Source organism: Rhamphochromis sp. 'chilingali', assembly GCF_963969265.1.
Source record: "Rhamphochromis sp. 'chilingali' genome assembly, chromosome: 16".
Lineage (NCBI taxonomy): Eukaryota > Metazoa > Chordata > Actinopteri > Cichliformes > Cichlidae > Rhamphochromis > Rhamphochromis sp. 'chilingali'.
In genome coordinates, this window is record NC_137943.1 from 25,710,126 (window position 1) to 25,722,488 (window position 12,363).

A 12,363-nucleotide genomic window follows, 5' to 3' on the forward strand; every position below is an offset into this window, starting at 1 on the left:
TACTTAAAGAAACAGACAGTTCAGAGTTCAGGCTGTGTTGAAGAGTAAAGGTAGCTATAGCAAAACGTTGACTTTCAAGCTCATTGGAAGTACACAGACTCTGTTTTTGCCTTATACACATTTCTATGTATGCTTGCATCCGTTTCAATAAATTCCTGTGACTATTTTTATTTTCTTTGTTAAATAAAAAGAAATAAGGGGTACTTTAAGACTGTTGCACAGCACTCATCTTCCAAGTCCTACATATTGTTAACAGTTCTTACAGGATCAGACAAAAAGTCCACTTCGAAGTTTGCAGACTATTCACGAGAGGAGCCAGCGCAGCTCAGCCTAACGTGGCCATCTAGTGGTCATGTGATGTTTGAAAAAAACAGAAGAAGAAGAAGAAGAAGTACAAAAAATAAAGCGACCAGCAGGTGGCACTGGGTCTATGCTGGTTGAGTCGTGGGCGTGCCCGTTTATGAGCACCACGGGGCCGATTTCTTTTTAGAGGCAGGAGGGGGCGGGGTCAGCTCGCTCCGTCTCTGGGAAGGTTTGCCAAATCTGGCGCTCACAGGTGTGTGATCCCTTTCACCCGGACGAGACCCACGCAGGGGATTCCTGGTCTTCGTAGCGCTCCCTGACCAACAGCTGGCGTTTGGGGAGTTTGTGTCCCCTCGCTGAACACTCAGGTAAAGTGCTCGCTTGTGTTTACACTGTTGTTTAGTTTGTGTGTCGAAAAACAGGCTGTCACTATATGAGCACGAGCAAACTTAAGTCGGGTTTTTTTTTGTAATTAATGCAGCATTAGGATGTTATATGTGGTTGTTAATATTTCTAAAGGGCTATTCTCGTCGTCTGACATATCTTAGTAATGTTCTGTTTCATTTTTCATGTCTTTTTTCCGTTGCAATCACCGGGCTTTCCACCACAACTTGACCTGCTGCTTTCCCGGCGATCTGTTACATTTCAAACGGTGAGTACAAGTGTTTATGGGCAACAATGTGAAACACACAGAGAGACAAGCACAAGGAATAATTTGGAGTTAGAACAAAATACGTTTCAAGCGGCAGCCACTTCACACATTATACTGCAGAGTAAAGGGCCAAACAGACGCGATCAATACTTTACCTCGCTTTATTTTGAAAATCTAACGTGACGGAGCATTGAGAAACTTCTTGTAACAGCTGTTTAAAAGTGAAAACAAGTCAGATCCATTTCTTCCCGATACAAATACAAAGCCCTCGATAAATCTAAGTTCTGTGTCACACTTTTGACTCAAGTCTTTTACAATTTGCTGAATGCGTCTATAATCTCCTCATCAGCATTTTTCTCGGGCTATTTCTTAACTCGTTTCTTCTCATAACTGCTGAGGAAGCACTTCTTGTTTTCTTTGACACGCACACACACAGACACACACAGACACCTGATTAAATGTTTGCTGGGCACAGACAGGCTATTCGGAAAGGGGAAGTTGTCACAGCATGTGTTTCCTCTCCTTGAAATAGAGAAGACGTTTCTGTTATAATATTCTCTTTCATCTACACTGAACTGAACATTCATCTCATGGCATTGTTAATAGGGAGGTCCATATGGCTGCAATGAAATTTTATTTGATATTTAATCTTTTAGATATGTATGTATCTTAATATGGGACAGTGCGTTTTATAGTGCCATCTGACCATTTGCGCTTGAGTAATTTCAGCAGTTTTATAAGGTCGAATGATGAGTTTGAATGTACAGGACTGAGGAGATAACACCGGCCAAAGTCCGTGGGACTTGTCTTGTTCACTTGCTTGTGTGTGCAGTCTTTGATGTTTCTGCGGATGATTGGTAGCATTTTGCTGAGGCTTAACATTTCTTGTACCCCATGAGCTGGCTTGGACTGGCCAAAATGTTCTCACTCTGTCATACCAGAGGAAGTAGTGTTATTTAATTTTGTGTCTTTCACTGATATGTTAGCGTTGTCGTTAAGGACAACTTGGACCACAAAGAATGGTTGGGTTGTTTTTTTGTTTTTTTTTGTTTTTTGTTTTTTGATAGTTTTTTTTAAACCCTTCTAACTAAAAACACATTTTAGCTGATTTTTTTTTAAACCCATTAACTCCTATGAAATCGTTTCTTTTATTATCATTATTATTATTATTATTTTACTTCAGTAGTATATATTTTGTTATTTTGGTTGCTTGGGGTCAAGTTAACATATTGTTTGTTTTTGTTTTGTTTTTTCAACTTGTTAGCTAACAGTTGTTTTACATACCCAGTCGTCACAGTGGATCATTTACACTGGTGTTACATTTTCTGTGTACACAAATATGCGAGCTTCTGAGTAACATAAAATTTGCCTTCAGCCAACCAGCAAGTTTGTCGTGACTGCGTGGAGATGTTTGTTTTCTTGTTATGCATGGCCAAAGAATTGGAGAGTATAAGGTCTGTTTGACTTCTTTCAGCACTGTTTTGGTCTCTACCAACTGCTGGATGAAATGGCTGTCTCTATATCCAGCTGCAGATGGTGCCCAAGCAAAGCTACTTTAGCACTAACATTCCTGTCAGGATAGGTAAACAGTTTGCATTCTGCAAAGGCAAATAAAGCCTCAGCGAGCTTTGGGTGATAAAACTCTTTCAATCATTTGCTAAAAGCATCCCTCTCACTGCTGCATTGTTTTTATTTCATACATTGCTATGATGATAATAATACAGCCAGTTTAAATATTCAAAGCAGGTAAAATAAGTATTATTTATGAAAAGTTTAATCCACAAAATTTTTGCTAATTTGCTTCTTCACCGGGAATTTGTAAGTTTGTGTTGACCACTACTTTGAGAAGATCACCATATAGAAAAATCCAGACATGTGCACCTTTTGAAATGGCTGATCTTTTCTAACTTTGGCAAAAAATGTGCAAAAGCTAATAAAACTATTAGGAGAGGAAAGTTTTCCAGGACCTGTTTAAAGGATGAATTCCACTTAAGGAAAGGCATTAACTCCAAACAAGAGTTTTCCAGCATGCTCTTCCTCCAGCTCTTTCTGGAAAAGGTACACCGTAAATTGAAAATGGCAAGCTGCACTTACAGATTAGCCAATAAAACATTGTCTTAGCTGCTGTGATTTATGTGACACAGCTGGAACATGGAAAAGGCTATTTAAATGTGTTGGGTGTCCATGTTGCTTGTTGATTTTTTTTTCCAAGTTGGACCAGTGGAACATGGGAAGGTTGTAATTACAGGCAAGCAGCTGGGAAATTCCAAATTGTGACCAAAACTCCAAAGCTGTATATTTTTTTCAAACATGCATAGTTCATGAGATATTAAGTCTGAGGATACATTGATGTTATAATGGAGTAGTCCTTTAGAGTTCCCCATGTTGCCTGTATAGCCTTTTGAGAATCAGAGGATTTTCTATAAGTTGTATTAAATTTTATTTTTTTTACTTTGTTAGCTGCCTCTACACTATATACAGGCAAAACCAGATAAAATCTCTTCATTGTGGTTTAAAAAGAGTCATTCACGTCACACATCTAAGGCTTTAAGAGCTACACAAAGACAGATTTCTTACTGTTGTTTTGATGTAATGTTGTAGCTGATGAATCCTATCTCTGCCTATTCATCTTAGGAATTTACATCAATGCTGCTGTCAGTTTAGTACATGATCAATAGCACTAGGTTTGGACTGCAGGAGAATACATTATTTTACCTGCTGCTCTTTGTTGCTGTGACTCATTGTGCTGCTGTATGAAAACCAGTGGAAGGGCTAGGTGTGTGACTCAGAAGTAAGAGGTTAAAGGTTAAAAGGAACAGCCAGCAAACCCTTGTTGTTATAACGATTCATAGATAAGTAAGGCAAAGGTTGGAGTATTGTCTGTGCACTTTAAATGGAATGAAATGGTTATTACATTAAAGCCACAACTTTCCCATGGTGCACATGCTGGATTTTAAAAGCTCATATTACATTATCTTTGTGGAAAGCAATATATGCTTTTGAATACTGTTATACCAAAGTGAGTGTTTCAAATCAATCTATTTTTGCAGTTCTAGTGAAACTTGGGTGCTTTTGAATAGTGAGATTGAATTCTAATACAAAATTGTGAGTTTTTATATATCTATATCTCGCTCTCTCTAGATAGATAGATAGATATAATGATCAAGGGGTTGCTGTCGCTCAGATCATCAGCTAATTGAAAAGTCAGTGGTCTAATCCATGGCTTCTTTAGTCTGCACATCGAAATATCCTTAAGCAGGATCTGTGTTTCTCCCTCAGAATCCATCAGAGTGCATGTGTGTGTGTGTGTGTGTGTGTGAGAGAGAGAGAGGAATGTTGGATAAAAGCTCTTGTCTGAATGTATGTGACTGGGTGAAAGAGCCCTGTAGTAAAAACGACTTTTAAGTGCTCAATTGAGTAGAAAAGCACTACATAAGTACCAGTCTATTTACAGTTTCGATAGCAAAGTGTTAATCAGTGATAATCACAGACTTTGTGCCTTCAGGTGTACAGTCTAGTTCAGTCTATTAAAGCAAGTTGAACCCAACGCGTGAGTGCAGCGCTGCTGTCTTCAGAGGCTGGAGGAGATAAAACGTATGACTCAATCTTGTTGCAGTGCGTTGATAAGCTTGTTGGGAGCATTGTTATCTCCCAGCATGCCCAACCACTTGAAAGTGGTCTGGAGCGGTCTTTGCCTTATAAAGCCGTAGTCTGCGCGATGGCACCCTGAAAGTCACAGGCAGCAAAGAGGTTACTCTTTCAGCTTAACCTCCAATGGGATGCTGGGCAGGACTTCCAACAGTTTACATCAGAGTAAAGCTAAGACTCTTATTGGATAGAATATTTTATATTCGGTAGATATAAAATAAATTCTTCATATTTTTGTTAAGTGGGTTTCTGCGCTTGAGAGTTAAATGATTTTAGATGAGAAGGTTGACTCTAACTCAAATCTTGAATCTGTTTTAGGCTAACGATGCTACCTGGTTAGCATTATTTAGCACAAATATTCAAATTGGTAAGAAAGGCTCACCTATTCATGAAGTATCCCCTGGTTTTCCTCTGTCTCGCAGAAGCACTCCAGGAAATAGTCTAGAACATCTCTCCTATAAAACCACAGCGCAGGCTGCTGTTTTTAATCCTAGCTTTCTGTACCAATTAAACAAGAGCTCCTTTGCTAATTATTGAGCTTCAGAGGTGTACAGACAGGTTAGCTTCCCCTGCCCCCACATTCCAGCCTTTATGCTATATTAAGCTAAGCTCATTGACTTTTGATGGCAGCTTCATAATTATTGCAGGTAGATTAAGTTTCACATCTAACTCTGGCTGGGAAGGGGAAAAAAGAGCTTTTCCCTTTGAGAAACAGTGTTGAGTGCTTATTGGAAATGTTGGTTTTCATGAAATCAACACAGATAAATATTTTAGATTTAATTGCAACAGTTGAGAGGAAAAAGTGTGATTTATTGTAGACCAGGCTGGTTTGGATTACATAGTCGAAATCCTCCTTAAAGTGCTTTGTTTTTCACGAATTGGTATCCACAGCAAAGCCAAAAAAGGAAGCTTTTTTCTCTCCTTGTTGCCACGTGCTGCACACGTGCCGCCCCTCGCTTACTCAGACAGTTCCTAACCAAAAGTTACTTGATGGGCAAAACTGTGAATTCCAAAGGTTGTAAATACAGCCCTCATTTATGATGCCTCGAGATAAGATGTGCTTCCTACATGCAGAAAGCAAGTATCTTATTATTACTTCATTTTTATTTCTTCTTAATCTGCAACGTGTGCCTTTCAGCCAGAGCTGAAAAAAGTGTAGGAGGTGTAGTGGAATGAGGGTGTGCGCAAAGTGGGGTAGGGGGTTGATTTGGAAGCTTTTGCCCAGTGTGGGGTGTCAAAATCAGACTCTAATTTCCATTGTGTGCTTGCTGACCTGCAGCCCTTTGGGAGTGAAGGCATTTGCAGCTGAGTTGAGCTGGACAGTAGGGGATGGTAGTCGTGACTGGTTGGAGGTGAAGTTCAGCCCATTTGATTTGAGTTCATTCAGTTCAAAGTGTAATTTACAGACGAACTAACGCAGTCATAAACTCTCAAAAATGCATTCATAGTTTGAATAATGGAACTGTAAAAAACCCTATAAAAGCCACAGATTGCAATGATTAAAAATGCCTTTTTATCGGAATGGTTCAGGTAAGCATAGAAATATCATCTAGTGAAGTGTTTCTCTTACTGTGTTTGAAAACCCAGCAGACAAAATGGAAAGTGATCCTGTGTTTGGCAAACAAAAAACAAACCAAAAAAGGCACATTTTAGAGTAGCAGTTATTTTCCCCCGGACCTGGGATTTGCTGAAACTGCTGGAATTTTCTTTCTTCTTTTTGTAATTGGATCACACGGGTGATTTGCCAGGTTCTGTAAGGGACATGCTTCAACTTAATTGTACATTGATGAAGTGCCAGCTTGCTTGTTCTGACCACAGTACTGTAAATTGGATTGCTGTAATGAACTTCATGAGGTTCCTGATTATAGAGAATGAGCATATAGACATATTTATACTTAACAAGCTTTACAGTGTGAATTTTAAGGAAAAAGTTTTTTCCTCAAAAAACTAGGGCTTGTAGTATTACTTCTCACTTTTTTATGTTCTTGTGTTAAATGAAAGTGAAATGTAAGAAGATCAGCTGAATGCAACTTCTATTACATTTCAGTTTTGAGTCAATTGAAATAAAAGAGACAGTGGTAGAGTTGTTAACTATTGTTTTTTGTCTTATGTTATCTGCTTTTGTTCATACTTGTTTTGATTCTAAGAAAAGAAAAGATTTTAGAAGTAAACTGGGTTCAAGGTCAGGGTTCTCAGCAGACGACCTGCACGGGAACTCGGTGTCTGTACACAGCAGAAAAAAGTGAAGAGTTAAGCAGCCACATAAGCTAAGTCGAGTCCACAGATCACATGTTGGCTGTCTTGCGTGGTATTAATCATTTTGCTGACCAAGGGCTGCTCTAGAGACTTGGAAGAGTCACCGATGTGCACTCACTTATCTGTGAGTAATTATATGTGAAGATAGAAAGTCACAGCACAGTTAAAGGCCAAGGCTTTATTGCCTCAGATTTAAATAACCATTGAGAAAGGGTGACACGCGCAGCCTGTTTTATTACATGTTGAGCTAACAATTATATATTAAAAAACCCCACAAGTGTTTAAATATTTTTCTGCAGAACAGTTCTGTTTACCTTCTGCCTTCTAATGGATATGGACTTAGAATTTTTTTTGGATTTTCAAAACAATTGAGACAGTAACACATTTTGAACATTGCTTTGGAACTTCAAAACTGGCTGTTAATTTAACATTAAATCAGACCAGTCATGGATTTGTGAAAACCCTGCCTACAATAGATACTCTTCCACTTTGAGGAGCTTGTTTTAGGCTACCAGCTGACAAAAACCAAAGGCATTCTGACAAAGCCAGGCTTAAAATATTAGCATATTTAAGACCTAGTCTATACAGTCCCCTGTTCATGTTGAACACTGAAGCAGATTTACTGCAGTAGCAGAAGACCGCTGAGTTCCACTTCTGTGAGTTAGGAATGGGAAACTGAGGCTACAGTTCATACCAGCTCACCAAAGATGGACAATAGAAGGTTGTCAATGTCTCTTGATTTCTTAGTCCTGATTTCTGACCCTAGGGTCAGAGTTTGGCATAAACAATATGCTGCTGCTGGTGTAGTGGTGTGGGGGATATTTTCTTGGCATTTTTTAGTGTTTAAAAAAACAAGATGTGTAAACGCAACATCCTACCTGAGTATTGTTGCTGACTTTGTCCATCCCGTTATTATCACAGTGTGCACATGATGGTTGCTTCGAGCAGGAAAACTCACCATGTCACAGAGCTCAGATCATCTCAAATTGCTTTTATGACAATCAGATCACCCTACTCAAATAGCCCCCACACTCGCAGATCTCAGTCTGATAGATATGTTTGGGATGTGGGGGAACAGGAGATTTGCATCATGGATGAGTAGCTGCCAAATCTACAGCAACTGTAGTACTATCATGTCAAATGGAGCAAAATCTCAGAGAAGTGTTTCCAGCAGCTTGTTGAATCTGCCATGAAGAGTTACGGCAGCTCTAAAGGCAAAAAAGGGATCCAACCCAGTATTAGTGTCTGCTTTAACAAGGATCAATTTTCTGATGGTGTATTTTGGTCTCTTTTTTTGCTGTGTGGTAGCCAAAAACCACCTCATGAGGTGTTTAGGGGATAATCCCCCAATGTCACTACCATCACAGACTGTAACAACTTCATTACAGAACTACCCAAAATATATTTAAGCTACTCCCTACCCTCAAATATGAAAGTGGGAGCAAGCAAGCAAGCAAGCAATTTATTTATATAGCGCTTTCAGATCAGCCACGAGCTGAACACAAAGTGCTGTACACTTGACATGCCAAACATGATACATTGAGCATGTTAAAAAAAATGAGAAAAATAGTAATAATAATATAAGATAAGTAATATATATATAAACACATTTAAAACAATAAAATCAGCACATTAGATTAAAACAATAAAATCAGGGTCAGACTGTGTCATAAGCCAAAGAGTAAAAATGAGTTTTAAGACGTGTTTTAAAAGTGGACAGTGCTGGGAAAGATTGTTCCACAGATTAGGAGCAGCAATAGAGAAGGCCCTGTCCCCTTGAGGATGATTGATTTGAAACAAGTTTCATATTTTATCTTCTATTGGCAACATTTTTTTAAGTAGTTTTTCATGACCAGCAATAAAGTACTGTCTGTTTGCCTTTGTTAAGCAGCTTTTTAACCATTTTTATTTGTTATCTAATGACCAAGCTCCATTACATTTAATGCTTCAAGTATTCAATGTGCATTGATATTTCCTGTAGGGACAAGCTAATATGCAAGCTCTCATCCCTTATTTTACTGCATTAAAGTCATACCGCCGCGACCCGCTGGCTAGACAGGCCCTGATGAGCAATGTCTGAAACAATCAGTCTGGTCATACTGCGCCAGACTCCACCAGCTCTAAATGTAGATAACCATTGTTTAGCTGGACAGAAAAAAAGATATTGTAGCTAGTTGTTACAGCCTCTTGTACACTATGTTTTCTCAGAGAGCCTCATTGTGGTAATGTGCACAACAATTTGTTTTGGAAGCATAAGCTATAGTACTCATTACAAAAACAAGACAGGACGTGAAGGGGAGGGCGTGTAACAGACCATCACTGATCTCCACTGGTGGTAAGGGTATGTGACAAAAGCAAATCCTTTCACTTTTTTGTGGTTAATGGACATATCACTTTAACACTCAGGCTGGTAGCCCTTTAAGTTATTACATTTATTACATTTACATTTATTATATATTACAGGTATTACATCATCTCCTAACTACACAAGTAAGAGTTGTTTGAATAAAAAGACTGTATATAGTGTAGTTTAATTACTTTACTATATCCACTAAATATAAAACATTGTTTTATGGTTTTGTTTTATGACTTGTCCACCGAGAGACTGAATGAGGAAGCAGCTGTCTGCTTTCTGTATATAAGTGTCACTGTGTGTTGTTCTGCTATGTGGAAAGCACGCCCACTTTGTCACTGTCACTATTTATGTATGAATTCAGCAGAAAGTTCTCATTAGTGTTCACGACTGCATGTTTATATATGTGTAGCATATTGTAAGTGTGGGCATCCAGCATGAAAGCAGTTCAATGAAAGAAAAGTCAAATGGGTGATCGAGTTGGGTCAAATTCCCACTGGGAGGCGGGAGGCAAAACCCACAAATCCCCAGAGGGAACAACCCAGAATGCACACAAACCAATATGTATGCCTGGGAGAGCGCTGCAGATGTGCGTTTGCGTCGCTGCGTTCACATCCTCATAATTTCCTTTTTTTTTTTTTATTGTGCCTTAGATTGTTTTTCAGTTGGCAGTGGATGATATAGAGATTATCTAGCTTCAGCTCTGTGACAGAAGTAGTATTTGAATCCTTTATGCAAGTAAAATTTCTACTATACCACAGAGTAAATGTCCTACATTGTCCAGAAATATTCATGGAAAATGTACTTGAAATGTAAATAGTGGAAGTGCTTGTCGTGCAGTTCCTGTCAGTGTTATATTTCTGGAAAATGATACTGATGCAAAAACTTGTTCCTGTGGATGGTCAAAGTGAGCTTTTTTTAATGGTGGTGACTATTTTAACCTGAAGCGTGTGTTTTAAGCTTATTACTGCTTATATATGTTGAATATCTGTTGCGGGGTCCTTACCCTACAATATAAAGTGCCTTGAGGTGACTGTGGTTGTAAATTGGCTCAATATTAATAAAGTTGAATTGAAATACTAGTCTGCAAAGTAACTTTAGCCGCTACATAAATATCAGAAAGTAGAAAAGTGAAACACAGTTTAATGTACACTGTTGAACTGAGATTCAAGTCGCCGCTCTGTCTAGACACATTTATATTATACGCACGCACAAGATTCTGAAATGTTGATATAGAACATGGCATAGTGATAATGTTTATGCTTTTAATTCTTGGAGCGTGACCTATGTTGGATTTTTGTGGCCGATCCTGTTTCTGTAGCCTAAAAGCATTCTGATATAGATATTTTCAGTTTGTGTCTCCAGCTCTGTATCTAACAAGCAAGACATTACTTTACATCACGAAATGGCACATATCAGACAATATATACACGAATGCCAATATTGGTGGAATGTTTTTTTCCAGTGTTATAAAGATGATATTTTTGGCAATGATTTGTTATTTGTGTTGTAAACAACAATTGCCTCTATAACACATTAGGTAAATGAATGGAGCATATTGGTGAACAATATAGGCTTCAGAAATTGTTTTTAAAATTTCTTTATTTTAAAAAATTTTTAAACAAATAAAAAGGTCCACTTATGAGATTTGGTTGCTGTGTGCTATGCTTGGCACAGTAGTTTGTTTTCTTTTGTTGTTGTTTTTTTTAACAAAATTGTTTAATGAATTCTTGACCATTCAGTTAAAAATGGTCCTACTCACATTGAAAACTCAATTTTAGATGAGACTTAATTTCGATTAATTTAAACAACTTTTGAAATCTATCCTGCCCAACTCTTTAATAGTCAGTTTATTTTAGAAATTTTGTATCTATTTTGAAATATTTTTCACAAACACATATAATAATTCAAGTGATTATAAAGGCAACAGATTAAACCATTTTGAAAATTACATGTTAGAGCAACGGGGTTGTACACGCTAACATGGCTTAACAGATGACATACATATGACAAGTAAATACTCAGGACCGCAGATGTATTTTTTATTAATATTTTAAATGTTTGTAGCATATGTTTGTTTTAAATTGATTTGTTTTATGGTAACAGGATTGCAAATAACAGACTGATCACTGTTAGGGCAAAGTGCTTGTAAAAAATAAATGGTAAATGGCCTGTATTTATATAGCGCTTTACTAGTCCCTAAGGACCCCAAAGCGCTTTACATATCCAGTCATCCACCCATTCACACACACATTCACACACTTGTGTTAGTGTTTTCATGGGGAAAGATGCTAGCAGTGGAAATAAAGCAAGGAAACTTGGAATTTGATTTGTGTTCTTTGGGGAATATGAGTAAGAGTGTTTTGCCTTGATTGGAGTGGCACACTCCATCTAGCCAGAAAGTACTGGAAAAATACGAAATATGTCAAAGAGGGCCTTTAGTGTCCCCATGGTGTTAGCACAAGTTGCATGTCTATCACCGTGTTGTCTCTTCCTTTAAATGAGTTCCGGTAACAGCGCTGCAAAATTATTCTTTAAAATATCTTGATGTAAAAAAAAGTGTCAACTATTTTTAAGTGGATTTCTAAGTCATTTTAACATCCTATTTGGTTACAAAGAAGTTGAGAAAATGTTCTCAAAGAACTGTTTTGTATTTTAAGGCTTTTAAAAAAATTCTCTCAGGAAAAGTGCAGTTTACGCAACAAAAGTATCCTTTAGTCTTTTGCGCATGCATTATTTTCAAATTCATGGGTGGGACAGAAAATACCCTGCAGACTGTAGAACGGCCCACGGACACCTTTAAACTCAACAATCAGTTGAGCACATCATCCTTCCTTTGTTACATTCCTCCACTGATTGACTTTAATTTAATCTCATGTCCGTACATAGAGATGACTCTTAGTGTCGTTCGTCACTAAAACAACAAACCTCGTGCCATCAATTGCTGTGCGTGTATGTGTATTGGGAGGAGGGTGCTGCTAAAATAATGCCCCGGCTGTTCTGATATCCCACAATTCTACTCTCGGCTGCATAGTGGAGTTTGATAGGCTGGTGGAGAGGGGAACTGCAGCAGAGTAGCACCGCTGTCAGGAAACAGAAGCCCACTACGAATGCAACTCGCATAACCAGCTGAACGAGGACGCCGTGTCTG

General features: G+C 38.2%; 1 protein-coding gene across 8 annotated transcripts in view; it reads left to right on the forward strand.

The window, feature by feature from the left end:
• The first annotated feature begins 512 nt into the window (after positions 1 to 512).
• The window catches only part of epb41l3b (erythrocyte membrane protein band 4.1-like 3b), a 57,008-nt gene continuing 45,157 nt past the window's right edge, over positions 513 to 12,363 (forward strand). For 2 of the 8 annotated variants that reach the window (XM_080907420.1, XM_080907418.1), the window contains exon 1: positions 12,169 to 12,363. The gene's annotated coding sequence lies outside the window, so the exon portion shown is untranslated. Of the gene's footprint in view, positions 672 to 771; positions 956 to 12,158 lie in introns of those variants that run through there. The other 6 variants (XM_080907416.1, XM_080907421.1, XM_080907417.1 and 3 more) reach the window with 6 other exon arrangements.